General features: G+C 43.7%; 1 protein-coding gene across 1 annotated transcript in view; it reads right to left on the reverse strand.

The window, feature by feature from the left end:
- Positions 1-14,724: 14,724 nt before the first annotated feature.
- Positions 14,725-17,197, reverse strand: part of LOC139758586 (probable methyltransferase-like protein 24) — a 112,181-nt gene continuing 109,708 nt past the window's right edge. Inside the window, exon 9 of the mRNA XM_071680104.1 lies at positions 14,725-15,091. The gene's annotated coding sequence lies outside the window, so the exon portion shown is untranslated. The remainder of the gene's footprint in view (positions 15,092-17,197) is intronic.

A 17,197-nucleotide genomic window follows, 5' to 3' on the forward strand; every position in this document is an offset into this window, starting at 1 on the left:
AAAGTACGGGACCTACAGCCTCAGCCGAGGCGTCTGTAGGACAAGCACAAACAGCGATCACCACTTACTCAGGACTACAGCATGCGCCATATCTCCCTCCTTCAGAAGCTCCATGAAGACCTGGCATCACTCATCTCTCCCATGGGTTCCTGCCTCACCTCTTGCGTCTTCTCTATCGCTGCGGGTGTCCTACCATACCTTACCTCAAACAACCCTCTTCTCCATCTCACCACAACTGTGCAACTCCAGCAGCACCTTGCCCTGGATTATATCACCTCTGTTCATTCCCCAATATAACACTGCATTGCTGTTGATGTTACTTGTATTTCAGTCCACCAGGAAACAAAAATGAAGTATATAACTCAGAAGAACATTCCTTAAATTGATGAACCCTAGAGTTGACAGACAGACATTCGAACACATCCTTACTGTGCTCCATGAAGACCTGGCATCACTCATCTCTCCCATGGGTTCCTGCCTCACCTCTTGCGTCTTCTCTATCACTGCGGGTGTCCTACCATACCTTACCTCAAACAACCCTCTTCTCCATCTCACCACAACTGTGCAACTCCAGCAGCACCTTGCCCTGGATTATATCACCTCTGTTCATTCCCCAATATAACACTGCATTGCTGTTGATGTTACTTGTATTTCAGTCCACCAGGAAACAAAAATGAAGTATATAACTCAGAAGAACATTCCTTAAATTGATGAACCCTAGAGTTGACAGACAGACATTCGAACACATCCTTACTGTGCTGTGTTAACCTTCCTTGACCAATACTGTCATAATCTTGCTCCTACTGTACGCCAAGCAGCACCCGACACTTACCCCTCTACCCTCCTGGTTTTTTTTTTGCCAGGTCCAGCCCGCCACTCCAGCAGCTCCCGGGTGACTTTGACCCCTTCCTCTACCGTCAAGAGCCCTGTGGTACGTCTTCAACGCCGGCTTCTACCTCAGTTTCCACAGGATCTCGTCTACGTTTCTACCCTATGAAGAAACCTGTCTGACTCATCAGTCGCACTTCGTTGTCGGCGGGTGATGGAAAAAGAACTATGACGGGACAGGGGTACCTAGTAATAGCTCTAGGATCTCGTTCGTCTATCAAGGAATAAAGTATTGAAACTGAATTGAAATTGACATTTGGTGTCAAGGAAGGGCAGAGGGTAGCACTGTAAAGACGTGTCCGAAAGTCTTTCAGTCAATACCAAAGGTCACCAGTTTATTGGGTGTTCTTGGTTGGTTATTGGAGCTCTATGACTGAAAGGGACACAAAAACACTTTTCACAACAACAACAACACTTTATTGTATGAGATATTTGAAGTGAGGTAACAGAGGTCTATGAGCTACGGAAGATGCAGGTTTATGGTGTGAAGGTAATGAGTCTAGACTACAAGAAGGTCTGCTACCACCGAAGAAAACACCACATAATGTGGCTTCTCTGAGTTAGCGTCCTCGAAAGAGACGTCAAGGCGCAAGTTAGTGAGCTTGTATGTCTAAAGTGACATGTTACAGCTTGGATGACTTCCACCTGTGATGTTCGGGCATATAAGTGGCGAAGTCAGGTCTGGGAGGGGTAACTATTCCCAAAGGGAATTAGAGACGTCATAGCCGAATGTCGCGCGAGAAGCCCTGACTTGTCTCTCCATGCTGCTGGAATGATGTCAAGTCAGTGAGAGCGGCGCCTCTCATGGAAATAGTCTGGTCATCTGTTTAACTGAATACTCACAAAGGCAGCTTTCGATCTACCACCGCCGAACACCCAGTACGGGTGTCAGGGATTAACATTACATGTGCAGCAGCAGGTTGGGCCAACAAAACAAATTTTCTGGGGATTATTAGGCCAGATGAAGTCACACGCTGTCATCTGCCACCCAGAAAAGACGTCTTCAGTAAGGTGACACTTTGTGTGGCGACCATGGACCGCTACAACCTAAGAACTTTGCTTTTATTAACACATACTCTCAACTTCCTCCTGTCACACACACTTCCAAACTCACACACCAACGTTTGCAGCGCCGTGCCATCAACACACAACTAACCTTCCAGGCCCCATCCCAAGAGACTGCATACCTATCCCTTTCTCCCAAACCCTTATCTCCCTCGCCATTCCATCCCTGCGGTAGATCAGTCTTCAACTGGAACAATTAATCCTCTTTATCAACCCGCAGATACGCCTTACTGTCTTGACAAAAAAAAAAAAAACTCGTTACTTATTCTAGCAGCTTTCCTCCCATACCATTCATCCGTAACTCTTTCCACGAAAAATCTATATCAACCCTATCATATGCTTTCTTCAGAATGCATACGACGGAATTTATCACACATTCTTTAAAGCAAACACCTGATCTAGACATCCTCTACCACTCTTGAAACCACATTGTTCCCTCCAAGTCTGATGCTTTGTGCATGCCACCACTCTCTCAATCACCATTCTTGTGCATCTTACAAGGTACACTCAACATACTTGTACCTCAGTAATTTGAATACCCACCTTTGTCCTCAGGCACTTACTACGAAAAAATCCTGTCACCTTTATATAGAAATTCAACTGTAATCCCATCTACTGCAGCCGCCTTGCTATATTCTGTTGCACTTGAGTCTTTCGCCACCTCTTCTCTTTTCACCAAAGCACTAGCTATGGATTTGTTACTCTGCATACCTGCCTAGTCCAAACATCCAACATCTGCCACGCTATTATCAAATACATTTAACAATCCTTTGAAGTACTCACTCCATCTCGTCTTCACCTCATCACTCCCTGTTTCCACATCCCCATGTGTTGCCCTTACTGAAGGTCCAATTTGTTTCCTTGTTTTTCTCATACTATCAACCTCCTTAAAACATTTAATTCTTATTTTCAGAGAATTTTGCGGATACTCTCTCGCCCTAATTCTCAGTTGTCCACTTTTCCATTCCTTGTACCTTCTCTTGACTTCTTGCCACTTTCTCTGGTACAATGCCCAGTCACCCGCATTCCTTCCCTGTAAGTAACGCTCATACACTTTTTTTTCTCTCTCTTCAATTAGCATCTCGATTTCGTCCTCCCGCCACTCACTACCCTTTCTCACCAGCACACCTCCCACCTTCCACATGCCACATACTTCTCTCGCACATACCAGCACTGCTTCCCTTATAACATTCTATTCTTCACTCACTCCCCAGCTTCGTTTAGCCTCACCTTTTATAGTTCTGAACACAACCTCTCTGGCATTTTTTTCTCCACAAATGACTTTTCTAAGCTCACCTACCATCTCCATCCTCTTTTCACCCATATCGTTTCCTCTTTTCCGAAAGTCTACAATTCTTCACCCCTGTCTTCACCAGGTAATAATCAGACATCCCACCAGCTGTTTCTTTCAGCATATTCACATCGAAGAGTCTCTGTTTTGCAGGCTGTGAATTAGTACGTAATCCAATAATGTCTCCTTATCCTCTTTCCTACTCCACGTATTCCCAGTCACCAGTTCATTTTCGGCACACAACACCTTAAGCTGTTCACCATTCTTATTCATGACAGTGAACCCAAAGTCACATCCTCAGTTGCCACTTAACCCACTTTCGCATTCAAATGACCCATCACTACGTAATATCCAATCAAAACTGCTGACACACATAGCTGCCCCTACAAAACACTCGTCTATCTTTTATCATTCTTCTCGTGGCCAGGTGCATTAGGATCACCTATCTCTCGGTATCCACTTGTATCTTTACCCACATCAATCTTGTGCTCACTTCCTTGCACTCCTTCACAGTTTCTCAAAACCTCCTTCCTTAGCTTTCGCCCTCACATTAACCCCTAACTCTACCCCTAAGACATTCCCAAACCATTCTTCCCTCTAAACAATGAGCTGTGTTTAACTACAGAAGGATATGTATTTAATCTCCAATAAAATCCTCATCAAATACGGAAAAGTAGAACTTTCTGTGCTGATGTTTCTCAGTTAATGCTAGACAGACTTTCTGTCGATCTGAAGCTGTGTTGGAGGGGCGTCAGTGCCAAGCCAAAAAGTCTCTCTTTCGATACAGTTGATCGGAAAAAGTTCTTCCTCCTTCTGAACCCGCTGACAGACTATGCAAACACATCTCCTGGAGGCCAGTGTCCAGCCTAATTTATCAACATTTTTATATTTGAGAATTGGTCCTCATCTGTATCCTTAAGGCATTTCGAAGAGTTACTATTGGACTGATGGTCGTTACTAATACAAATGAAAATATTAAGATAAGGGATCTGCTTGACAATGATACATTAATGAAATAATACTGTTTGGCGGAACTTTGTCATATTGCTTAATTCTGATATATCCTAAAACATGGATATGATAAACGTTCATGAAGGAAGAATCTGTTTTCTTCCTTCGGAAATTATATATTTTAGACTTTGCATGATATTCATGACTGAGATCATATGACTAAATCTTACCTCCTTATATGCAATCCATTACTTTAGTTTTGCTGTAATAAAATGGGACGTAGGGTGATCAGCCGCCCAGAACTTCAGTCCATCTGAAATCCTTGGATGACAACTGGGAGACTATTGCCAGGTTTGGTCTGGTGTCATGAACTCTAAACTTGGTTCTTGTCTCTGAGAGCTTGTGTGTTGCAGGAATAGAATTGCTGCGAATCTATTGTAGTGCTCTTTATATGTGGCTCAGTCGGCAGTTGGTGTGCGTAGTTGCCTGCCAGTGGCCTTTTCCATAATGGCCTCACTGCCCACATCCTCACCTACTGCTTCACATGGAGCCTACCATAAGGAGGATTCCGTCAGTGTGGCATCTCATGTCTTCCACTTTTAGTGGCCACACCATCAGTCACTATCTAGACCTGCTGGATATCTTGAAGTTATTGAAATTTTGTGGCTCAGTGGTGACATTATCTCCTGTGTGTGTGGCGTAATCTATGACGAGACTTTGGCACTCGGCCCTTACTGTTGACACTTGGCCCTTACTGTTGACACTAGGCCCTTACTGTTGCCCTGTTGGAACTGAAATTATCAGCTTCTCTTGTATACATATCAATATTGGCTCGTTACCCTTACAGAAGGGCGACCCTTGCACACTTGATAAGAGACATCCTGTGTAACAGAGCGAGGTATGGCTTACCAGGATTCCTTGTTGGTGTTAGTGCTATATAACTCCCTCCCTCCCCCCCTACCCCATCCAGCTGGGCAAACTGTGTACAAGGTGGTTAGATGTTCACTGACCCTCGTCTCTCTTCTACGTATTGTAGGATGCCATGTTTCCTGGGTGAATCATTCCACTAATTCACTTTTCCACCTTCGATACATTTTCGTTGTCACACTAATTGTCTCTTTCATTATGCTCATAATCTTAAGTTTTATCCACTACTAACTCGATATTTTTACAAGAATATCCTTAATCAGTAATCTCTCGCCGCGTGAGTGAGGCGTGTGAACACATGATCTGATGGTTCCTAACCCTGGCCACAAAGAACTCACCGGGGTCGGCCTAATGTTTACACACATACACACACAAATGGGAATAAGAGTAAATGTGAATAAGAGCAAGGTTATTAGGTACAGTAAGGTTGAGGGACAAGTCAATTGGGAGGTAAATTTGAATGGAGAAAAACTGGAGGAAGTAAAGTGTTTTAGATATCTGGGAGTGGATCTGGCAGCGGATGGAACCATGGAAGCGGAAGTGAGTCACAGGGTGGGGGAGGGGGCGAAGGTTCTGGGAGTGTTGAAAAATGTGTGGAAGTCGAGAACGTTATCTCCGAAAGCAAAAATGGGTATGTTTGAAGGAATAGTGGTTCTAATGTTATATGGTTGCGAGGTGTGGGCTATAGATACGGTTGTGCGGAGGAGGGTAGATGTGTTGGAAATGAGATGTTTGAGGACAATGTGTGGTGTGAGGTGGTTTGATCGAGTAAGTAATGAAAGGATAAGAGAGATGTGTGGTAATAAAAAGAGTGTGGTTGAGAGAGCAGAAGAGGGTGTTTTGAAATGGATTGGTCGCATGGAGCGAATGAGTGAGGAAAGATTGACAAAGAGGATATATGTGACAGAGATGGAGGGAACGAGGAGAAGTGGGAGACCAAATTGGCGTTGGAAGGATAAAGTGAAAAAGATTTTGAGCGATCGGTGCCTGAACATGCAGGAGGGTGAAAGGCGCGCAAGGAATAGAGTGAATTGGAGCGATGTGGTATACCGGGGTCGACGTGCTGTCAATGGATTGAACCAGGGCATGTGAAGTGTCTGGGGTAAACCATGGAAAGTTGTGTGGGGCCTGGATGTGGAAAGGAAGCTGTGGTTTCGGTGCATTATACATGACAGCTAGAGACTGAGTGTGAACGAATGGGGCCGATGTTGTCCTTTCCTTGCGCTACCTCGCGCACGAGTGGGGATGGGGGGGGGGGGTGGGGGGGGAGGTGTCATTTCAGGTGTGGCGGTGTGGCGACGAGAAGGAATAAAGGCAGCAAGTATGAAGTATATACATGTGTATATAAGTATATGTCTGTGTACGTATATATATGTATACGTTGAAATGTATAGGTATGTATATGTGCGTGTGTGGACGTGTATGTATATACAAGTGTATGTGGGTGGGTTGGGCCATTCTTTCGTCTGTTTCCTTGCGCTACCTCGCTAACGCGGGAGACAAAGTATAATAAATAAATGAAATGAGTAAATATTCTTTTTACATACTATTCGCCATTTCCCGCGTCAGCGAGGTAGCGCTAAGAACAGAGGATTGAGCCTTTGAGGGATTAACCTCACCTGGCCCACTTCCTATTCTATCTTTTGGAAAATTAAATACGAGAGGGGAGGATTTCCAATCCCCCGCTCCCTCCCCTTTAAGTCGCCTTCTGCGACACGCAGGGAATACGGGGAAGTACTCTTTCTCCCCTATCCACAGGAATATATATATATATATATATATATATATATATATATATATATATATATATATATATATATATATATATATATATTATATATATATATATATATATTTGTGTGTGTGTGTGCGTAAACATTTGGCCGACCCCAGTGAGGTCTCTATCGCCAGGGTTAGGAACCATCAGAGCACGTGTTCACACGCTTCACTCATGCGGTGTGTGTGTGTGTATATATATATATATATATATATATATATATATATATATATATATATATATATATATGGCGACGAGAATGGATTAGGGCACACAGTATAAATTATGTACATGTGTATATATGTATATGTCTGAGTGTATATACGTATACGTAGAGATGTATAGGTATGTATATGTGCGTGTGTGGACGTGTATGTATATACAATGTGTATGTGGGTGGGTTGGGCCATTCTTTCGTCTGTTTCCTTGCGCTACCTTGCTAACGCGGGAGACAGCGAAAAAGTATGATAAATAATTTACATATATATATATATATATATATATATATATATATATATATATATATATATATATATATATATATATATATATTATCCCTGGGGATAGGGGAGAAAGAATACTTCCCACGTATTCCCTGCGTGTCGTAGAAGGCGACTAAAAGGGAAGGGAGCGGGGGGCTGGAAATCCTCCCCTCTCATTTTTTTATTTTAATTTTCCAAAAGAAGGAACAGAGAAGGGGGCCAGGTGAGGATATTCCCTCAAAGGCCCAGTCCACTGTTCTTAACGCTACCTCGCTAATGCTGGAAATGGCGAATAGTTTGAAAGAAATATATATATGTATATATGTATATATATATATATATATATATATATATATATATATATATATATATATATATATATATATATATATATATATATATATATATATTATCCCTGGGGATAGGGGAGAAAGAATACTTCCCACGTATTCCCTGCGTGTCGTAGAAGGCGACTAAAAGGGGAGGGAGCGGGGGGCTGGAAATCCTCCCCTCTCACTTTTTTTTTTAATTTTCCAAAAGAGGGAACAGAGAAGGGGCCCAGGTGAGGATATTCCCTCAAGGGCCCAGTCCTCTGTTCTCAACGCTACCTCGCTAATGCGGGAAATGGCGAATAGTATGAAAGAAAGAAAGATATATATATATATATATATATATATATATATATATATATATATATATATATATATATATATATATATATATATATATGTATATATATCCCTGGGGATGGGGGAGAAAGAATACTTCCCACGCATTGCTCACGTGTCGTAGAAGGCGACTAAATGGGACGGGAGCGGGGGGGTGGGGGGGGTGGGGGGGTGGGGGGGGGGCAGAAACCCTCCCCTCCTTGTATTTTAACTTTCTAAAAGGGGAAACAGAAGGAGTCACGCGAGGAGTGCTCATCCTCCTCGAAGATCAGATTGGGGTGTCTAAATGTGTGTGGATGTAACCACGATGAGAAAAAAGGAGAGATAGGTAGTATGTTTGAGGAAAGGAACCTGGATGTTTTGGCTCTGAGTGAAACGAAGCTCAAGGGTATAGAGGAAGAGTGGTTTGGGAATGTCTTGGGAGTAAAGTCAGGGGTTAGTGAAAGGACAAGAGCAAGGGAAGGAGTAGCGCTACTCCTGAATCATGAGTTGTGGGAGTATGTAACAGAGTGTAAGAAAGTAAATTCTAGATTGATATGGGTAAAACTGAAAGTTGATGGAGAGAGATGGGTGATTATTGGTGCATATGCACCTGGGCATGAGAAGAAAGATCATGAGAGGCAAGTGTTTTGGGAGCAGCTGAATGAGTGTGTTAGTGGTTTTGATGCACAAGACCGGGTTATAGTGATGGGTGATTTGAATGCAAAGATGAGTAATGTGGCAGTTGAGGGAATAATTGGTATACATGGAGTGCTCAGTGTTGAAAATGGAAATGGTGAAGAGCTTGTAGATTTATGTGCTGAAAAAGGACTGGTGATTGGGAATACCTGGTTTAAAAAGAGAGATATACATAAGTATACGTATGTAAGAAGGAGAGATGGCCAGAGAGCGTTACTGGATTACGTGTTAATTGATAGACGGATGAAAGAGAGACTTTTGGATATTAATGTGCTAAGAGGTGCAACTGGAGGGATGTCTGATCATTATCTTGTGGAGGCGAAGGTGAAGATTTGTGGGGGTTTTCAGAAAAGAAGAGAGAATGTTGGGGTGAGAGAATGGTGAGAGTAAGTGAGCTTGGGAAGGAGACTTGTGTGAAGAAGTACCAGGAGAGACTGAGTACAGAATGGAAAAAGGTGAGAACAAAGGAGGTAAGGGGAGTGGGGGAGGAATGGGATGTATTTAGGGAAGCAGTGATGGCTTGCGCAAAAGATGCTTGTGACATCAGAAGCGTGGGAGGTGGGTTTATTAGAAAAGGTAGTGAGTGGTGGGATGAAGAAGTAAGATTATTAGTGAAAGAGAAGAGAGAGGCATTTGGACGATTTTTGCAGGGAAAAAATGCAAATGAGTGGGAGAGGTATAAAAGAAAGAGGCAGGAGGTCAAGAGAAAGGTGCAAGAGGTGAAAAAGAGGGCAAATGAGAGTTGGGGTGAGAGAGTATCATCAAATTTCAGGGAGAATAAAAAGATGTTTTGGAAGGAGGTAAATAAAGTGCGTAAGACAAGGGAGCAAATGGGAACTTCAGTGAAGGGGGCTAATGGGGAGGTGATAACAAGTAGTGGTGATGGGAGAAGGAGATGGAGTGAGTATTTTGAAGGTTTGTTGAATGTGTTTGATGATAGAGTGGCAGATATAGGGTGTTTTGGTCGAGGTGGTGTGCAAAGTGAGAGGGTTAGGGAAAATGATTTGGTAAATAGAGAAGAGGTAGTAAAAGCTTTGCGGAAAGATGAATGATGAAATGATGAATGATGAAATGATGAAAGATGAAAGCCGGCAAAGCAGCAGGTTTGGATGGTATTGCAGTGGAATTTATTAAAAAAGGGGGTGACTGTATTGTTGACTGGTTGGTAAGGTTATTTAATGTATGTATGATTCATGGTGAGGTGCCTGAGGATTGGCGGAATGCTTGCATAGTGCCATTGTACAAAGGCAAAGGGGATAAGAGTGAGTGCTCAAATTACAGAGGTATAAGTTTGTTGAGTATTCCTGGTAAATTATATGGGAGGGTATTGATTGAGAGGGTGAAGGCATGTACAGAGCATCAGATTGGGGAAGAGCAGTGTGGTTTCAGAAGTGGTACTAGAGGATGTGTGGATCGGGTGTTTGCTCTGAAGAATGTATGTGAGAAATACTTAGAAAAACAAATGGATTTGTATGTAGCATTTATGGATCTGGAGAAGGCATATGATAGAGTTGATAGAGATGCTCTGTGGAAGGTATTAAGAATATATGGTGTGGGAGGCAAGTTGTGAGAAGCAGTGAAAAGTTTTTATCGAGGATGTAAGGCATGTGTAAGTGTAGGAAGAGAAGAAAGTGATTGGTTCTCAGTGAATGTAGGTTTGCGGCAGGGGTGTGTGATGTCTCCATGGTTGTTTAATTTGTTTATGAATGGGGTTGTTAGGGAGGTGAATGCAAGAGTTTTGGAAAGAGGGGCAAGTATGAAGTCTGTTGTGGATGAGAGAGCTTGGGAAGTGAGTCAGTTGTTGTTCGCTGATGATACAGCGCTGGTGGCTGATTCATGTAAGAAACTGCACAAGCTGGAGACTGAGTTTGGTAAAGTGTGTGAAAGAAGAAAGTTAAGAGTAAATGTGAATAAGAGCAAGGTTATTAGGTACAGTAGGGTTGAGGGTCAAGTCAATTGGGAGGTATGTTTGAATGGAGAAAAACTGGAGGAAGTGAAGTGTTTTAGATATCTGGGAGTGGATCTGGCTGCGGATGGAAGCATGGAAGCGGAAGTGAATCATAGGGTGGGGGAGGGGGCGAAAATTCTGGGAGCCTTGAAGAATGTTTGGAAGTCGAGTACATTATCTCGGAAAGCAAAAATGGGTATGCTTGAAGGAATAGTAGTTCCAACAATGTTGTATGGTTGCGAGGCGTGGGCTATGGATAGAGTTGTGCGCAGGAGGGTGGATGTGCTGGAAATGAGATGCTTGAGGACAATATGTGGTGTGAGGTGGTTTGATCGAGTAAGTAATGTAAGGGTAAGAGAGATGTGTGGAAATAAAAAGAGTGTGGTTGAGAGAGCAGAAGAGGGTGTTTTGAAATGGTTTGGTCACATGGAGAGAATGAGTGAGGAAAGATTGACAAAGAGGATATATGTGTCGGAGGTGGAGGGAACGAGGAGAAGTGGGAGACCAAATTTTAGATGGAAAGATGGAGTGAAAAAGATTTTGAGTGATCGGGGCCTGAACATGCAGGAGGGTGAAAGGCGTGCAAGGAATAGAGTGAATTGGAACGATGTGGTATATCGAGGTCGACGTGCTGTCAATGGATTGAACCAGGGTATGTGAAGCGTCTGGGGTAAACCATGGAAAGTTGTGTGGGGCCTGGATGTGGAAAGGGAGCTGTGGTTTCGGTGCATTATTACATGACAGCTAGAGACTGAGTGTGAACGAATGGGGCCTCTGGTGTCTTTTCCTAGCGCTACCTCGCACACATGAGGGGGGAGGGGATTGATATTCCATGTGTGGCGAGGTGGCGATGGGAACAAATGAAGGCAGACAGTATGAATTATGTACATGTGTATATATGTATATGTCTGTGTGTGTATATATATGTGTACAATGAGATGTATAGGTATGTATATTTGCGTGTGTGGACGTGTATGTATATTTGTAACATGTGTATGTGGGCGGGTTGGGCCATTCTTTCGTCTGTTTCCTTGTGCTACCTCGCTAACGCGGGAGACAGCGACAAAGCAAAATGAGTAAATAAATAATATATATCTTTTCTTTCTTTCAAACTATTCGCCATTTTCCGCGTTAGGGAGGTTAGGGAGGGAATATCCTCATCTGGCCCCCTTCTCTGTTCCTTCTTTTGGAAAATTAAAAAAATAATGAGAGGGGAGGATTTCCAGCCCACCGCTCCCTACCCTTTTAGTCGCCTTCTACGACACGCAGGGAATACGTGGGAAGTATTCTTTCTCCCCTATCCCCAGCGATAATATATATATATATATATATATATATATATATATATATATATATATATATATATATATATATATATATATATATATATATATATATATATATATATATATATATATATTATCGCTGGGGATAGGGGAGAAAGAATACTTCCCACGTATTCCCTGCGTGTCGTAGAAGGCGACTAAAAGGGAAGGGTGCAGGGGGCTGGAAATCCTCCCCTCTCTCTCTCTTTTTTTTTTTTATCAATTTTCCAAAGGAAGGAAGAGAGAAGGGGGCCGGGTGAGGATGTTTCCTCAGAGGCCCAGTCCTCTGTTCTTAACGCTACCTCGCTGACGCGGGAAATGGCAAATAGTATAAAAGAAAGAATATATTATGTACACACACACACACACCGACTTCAGTCACATAATGAAGTTTTCCAATATGTATATCACTGTTCGTGTCAATTGTGGGCTGTGTTATATGTCCACGCCCGCTGTGATGGGTCCCGTCTGGAAAGATGACATTATGAGGTCCATCAAGCTAAGAATTCACCTTCCCATCACCTTACCTGCGGTGAGTATGTGGGCAGAGATCGAATGATGCATTTAGCCATCTGACGCAGAAATGCCTCCCTGCGTCTCAAGACGTCCATCAAGGTTTCTACGAGACGCTCTGCCACACTACTCGTTGTTAGATGATACAATTCTCGTGTGGTGGCTTGTGTTGTGACTATGTCTGGCTACTTTGTAAGTTCATCCACAACTTGGAGATACGACTGACCAAGGTAGGGGCTGGTATAATCTAATGCATGTGTTGCTAAGATTATTATGTGCACAACTATGGAATTCAACGTTTGAGCTGTGCTTTATTCTGGTGTGAGGAGCAGTTGTGACAAACTGTTTTATCTCGCCCGTCCAACCCTGGCCACACCAGGCGTAGGATCCGGGTACTGACTAGGAGCGAAGACTCACTCGATTGCTGCGGATCTCCTGGAAATCCCGCTCTCCCAAGGAGGCTGGAATCACTAGGGGAGCACCAGGCGTTATGAACTCTCTTCACTTAATAGTTCTGACCACATGGTGAGGAATGGTGTACACTCTTTCTAGCTGGTGAGTAAATGTTATCCAGACACCAGTCGTTTGAACACCCTAGACCCTGGAACACCTCTGACAACATCGGATCTTCCTGCTGAACTGTAGCTCTCGTTGTCAGATGAGTGTTGGTCAGTCGCGGTAAACCATCACGCGCGGTATCGTCACAAGCTCCAGAGTAAATTGGCATGAAAGATAAAGCAACTGAATCCCCCAGCTTATGGGTGGAGTGATATTCCAAGTTAAAAACAAGCAGAGAGTATGATGGTTCAGTTGTGCAGCCCTCCAGCTATCAACGAAGGAATGACTTGGGATCTAGTAAGGCCAATAATGGTTGATGATTTGTGACCAAATTGGATCTTGATCGACACATACATTTATATGTATTTTTCTTTTCACTTTATAAATGAGTGTGACAAAACAGCACCCACACTCACGGATGATATTTCATACAAGGCCCGGCCTTGATGTGGACTTTTGTCCGTGACTGAAGCCTTCAACTTAAAAAAAAAAAAAAAAAAAAGACGAGTCTTAACAAACAGCTTTGACCTGCTGTAAGTAACCTGGGTTAAATCTTTCGCGTTCATGGATGTTCTTATATGTCTTCTGCTTCTTTTGTGTTTGGTGATGGACTGAGCAACAACAACAACAACAACGATGCAGCGCTCTATTGCTCAATTTACAAAGAGGATTTGAACCAAGGCTAGGGGTGCAGGATTGTGGTAATGTGGAGAGGACAAGTGAGGTAAGGCGAGTTGTTGGATGAAAGATTGGAAGCATACGAGACAGGCGTCCTGTAGAAGATCGTGGCTGTCATGTCTCGTGGAGCTTCTGCAGGAGGGGATATGGTGCGTGCCGTGGTGCTGTGGGTCCTGCACTTTGTTATTCTCGAGACAAGCGACGGTGATGTTACACGTGAGTTCTAGTGAAGGTGGACGTAGGAGATAAGACACCAAAGAGACCTGGCAGAAAGATGAGACTTGAGAAGTGGTATAGTAGACCGATAATGATGGAAGAAGTGGCTCAAGGACTATTCGAGTCTGGAGTCACTGAACAAGACGTCAGATACTTGAGCAGTGCACTTGTCTAGGGTAAGTCGACTGCTTGACTGATTTGCCCTTGGTGATGACCGGATATACGAGGGTGACCAGACCCAGGTCATGAGGGCGGTCCCTACATGAAGATGGAGTTTTTAGGAATTGTAAAAACTTTTACTTGCAGTAAAGACTGGCTACGGCGAGTACACGACTAGCTGGTGATGAGGAAGGCGTTGTTAATAAGCGGACACCTGTAGGACATGGAGCTTCTGTCAGGTGAGGTCAGCAAAGCCATGGGGCGACCACTGTCCCCCCCCCCCCCAAGAGTAAGGTCGATTTAATCGCTTAATGTGATGATCACATAGGCCAGGTGCGGCTGCACCAGCGTGAGTAACATGTCAAAGAAACAAATGAGTAGAAGGGGAGGTGTGGGATGCCGCCGAGTTGGGATAGGCACAGGATTATGACAACAGAAACTGAGGAAGTTTGACAATTAGCATTGTATGAGCGTGTCCAAATGTGTTTTTCAGTCAGCTCTGAACGCCACCAATTTAATGTATTTTCTTTTATGTCTTCCGCTTCATTTGTATTTAGTGTTGGACTGAGAGAAGGGTATTGACAAATGAGTAAGGAAAACAACACAGTGCTTTATTGGGTAGTATATCAAGATGATGTAGCCAAAGATAAGGTTCTAGTGGAGATTGAGGATTGTAGTTAGAAAGTAAGGTCAAGTGTGGTAAGGTGAGATTCTGGAAGAAGGTTTGGCAAGAGTCCTGCGGTACTGATGAAGGTGTTGGAGGTGAGGCAGGCCTCCCGTAGGAAAGCACCGCCGCAGAGTCTCGTGGAGCTTCTTTAGGTTGGAAATCTGGCGCGTTCCGCAATCCTTTGAGTTGTGTAGGACGCTGCGGCCCCCTGGTTCAAGTTGTTTCTCGAGACGGGAGGTGGCGATATTCCACAGTAGTCCTGCTGAAGGTACGTAGGTGTCGAAGAAGCACTACAGAAACCTGCCAGGATGAGGAAACGTCAGGAGTCACATGGTGGACTGCTACTTATGGAGGTGCGCCAAGGGCTTCTTGAGTGTTGTAAGGCCACATGCCAAACATCGTCAAACGCTTTAACAACACCTCTTAGTACCTGCACTACGTTGACTTGGTGTAGTAACCCCTGGTACTACTGTGAACGTAACTCTTACCTTTCGAAAACCGAGTTGTCTTGCATTCCCTTTTGTTTCTTAGCTTCAGGTTCGTCGAAAGTTTATAATTCGCTTTTTCAAGCAGTTTTTTTTCTTCGCGTGGCTCTACATCCCTATTATGTGTGTGTGTGTGTGTGTGTGTGTGTGTGTGTGTGTGTGTGTGTGTGTGTGTGTGTGTGTGTGTGCTTGTGCCTCTGAGAGCTGTTGAAATCAAAGTGTGCTTGAGGGGTAGGAGGAGGGTGGAAAATGATCTATACTGGATACATTTATCATCGGAAGCGAGAGAGGGAATGAACGTTGGTCTAACGATCTGTACTTGTGTTAGAGGAGACGGTAATATGCAGGTTGGTTGCCCAGGTACAAATGGAAAATGATCTGTGCGTGGAGGAGGATAAGAGGCATTAATTGTACTTGAATATTGCCGTAGATGTCGGGGATGATTGGATACTAGATACATATTCATCATAGTAAAATGCCAACTGCCGGTGATGTAAGCCTGATGGGATTTGACCGGTGTAGACCTCGTTGCTCATGGATGTGAGATTATGGGTATCCGATTACATGTAAATGAATAGTTATCTCCCTATTAGGTGCGATCATAGCCTAGAGGTTAACGTTCCCGACTAACAAGCAGAAGGTCCTTGGTTCGAATCCTGGCTGTTGGAGGGTATTATGTGATAACTATTATACTTGATCGCCGTTTCCCGCTTTAGCGAGGCAGTGCCAGGAAACAGACGAAGAAAGACACCCACAAACAGACATACACACATACCGATTTATTTATTATACTTTGTCGCTGTCTCCCGCGTTAGCGAGGCAGCGTCAGGAAACACGAAAGAATGGCCCAACCCACCCACATACACACGTCCACACAAGCACATATACATACCTATACATTTCAACGTATACATAAATATAATACACAGACATACACATTTATACACATATACATAATTCATACGTGCTGCCTTTATTCATTCCCGTCGCCACTTCCCCACACATGAAATGGCAACCCCCTCCCCCGCTCGCGTGCGAGGTAGCGCGAGGAAAAGACACACTCAGTCTCTAGCTGTCATGTATAATGCATCGAAACCACAGCTCCCTTTCCACATCCAGGCCTCACAAAACTTTTCCATGGTTTACCCCAGACGCTTCACATGCCCTGGTTCAATCCATTGACAGCATGTCGACCACGGCATATATCATCCTTCCAATTCACTCTATTCCTTGCATGCCTTTCACCCTCCTTCATGTTCAGGCCCCGATCGCTCAAAATCTTTTTCACTCCATCCTTCCACCTCCAATTTGGTCTCCCACTTCTCCTCGTTCTCTCCACCTCTGACACATATCCTCTTTGTCAATCTTTCCTTACTCATTCTCTCCATATATATATATATATATATATATATATATATATATATATATATATATTCTTTTTTTTTTTTTTTTTGCTTTGTCGCTGTCTCCCGCGTTTGCGAGGTAGCGCAAGGAAACAGACGAAAGAAATGGCCCAACCCACCCCCATACACATGTATATACATACGTCCACACACGCAAATATACATACCTACACAGCTTTCCATGGTTTACCCCAGACGCTTCACATGCCTTGATTCAATCCACTGACAGCACGTCAACCCCGGTATACCACATCGCTCCAATTCACTCTATTCCTTGCCCTCCTTTCACCCTCCTGCATGTTCAGGCCCCGATCACACAAAATCTTTTTCACTCCATCTTTCCACCTCCAATTTGGTCGCCCTCTTCTCCTCGTTCCCTCCACCTCCGACACATATATCCTCTTGGTCAATCTTTCCTCACTCATTCTCTCCATGTGCCCAAACCATTTCAAAACACCCTCTTCTGCTCTCTCAACCACGCTCTTTTTATTTCCACACATCTCTCTTACCCTTACGTT

This window comes from Panulirus ornatus, chromosome 30, assembly GCF_036320965.1.
Source record: "Panulirus ornatus isolate Po-2019 chromosome 30, ASM3632096v1, whole genome shotgun sequence".
NCBI lineage: Eukaryota > Metazoa > Arthropoda > Malacostraca > Decapoda > Palinuridae > Panulirus > Panulirus ornatus.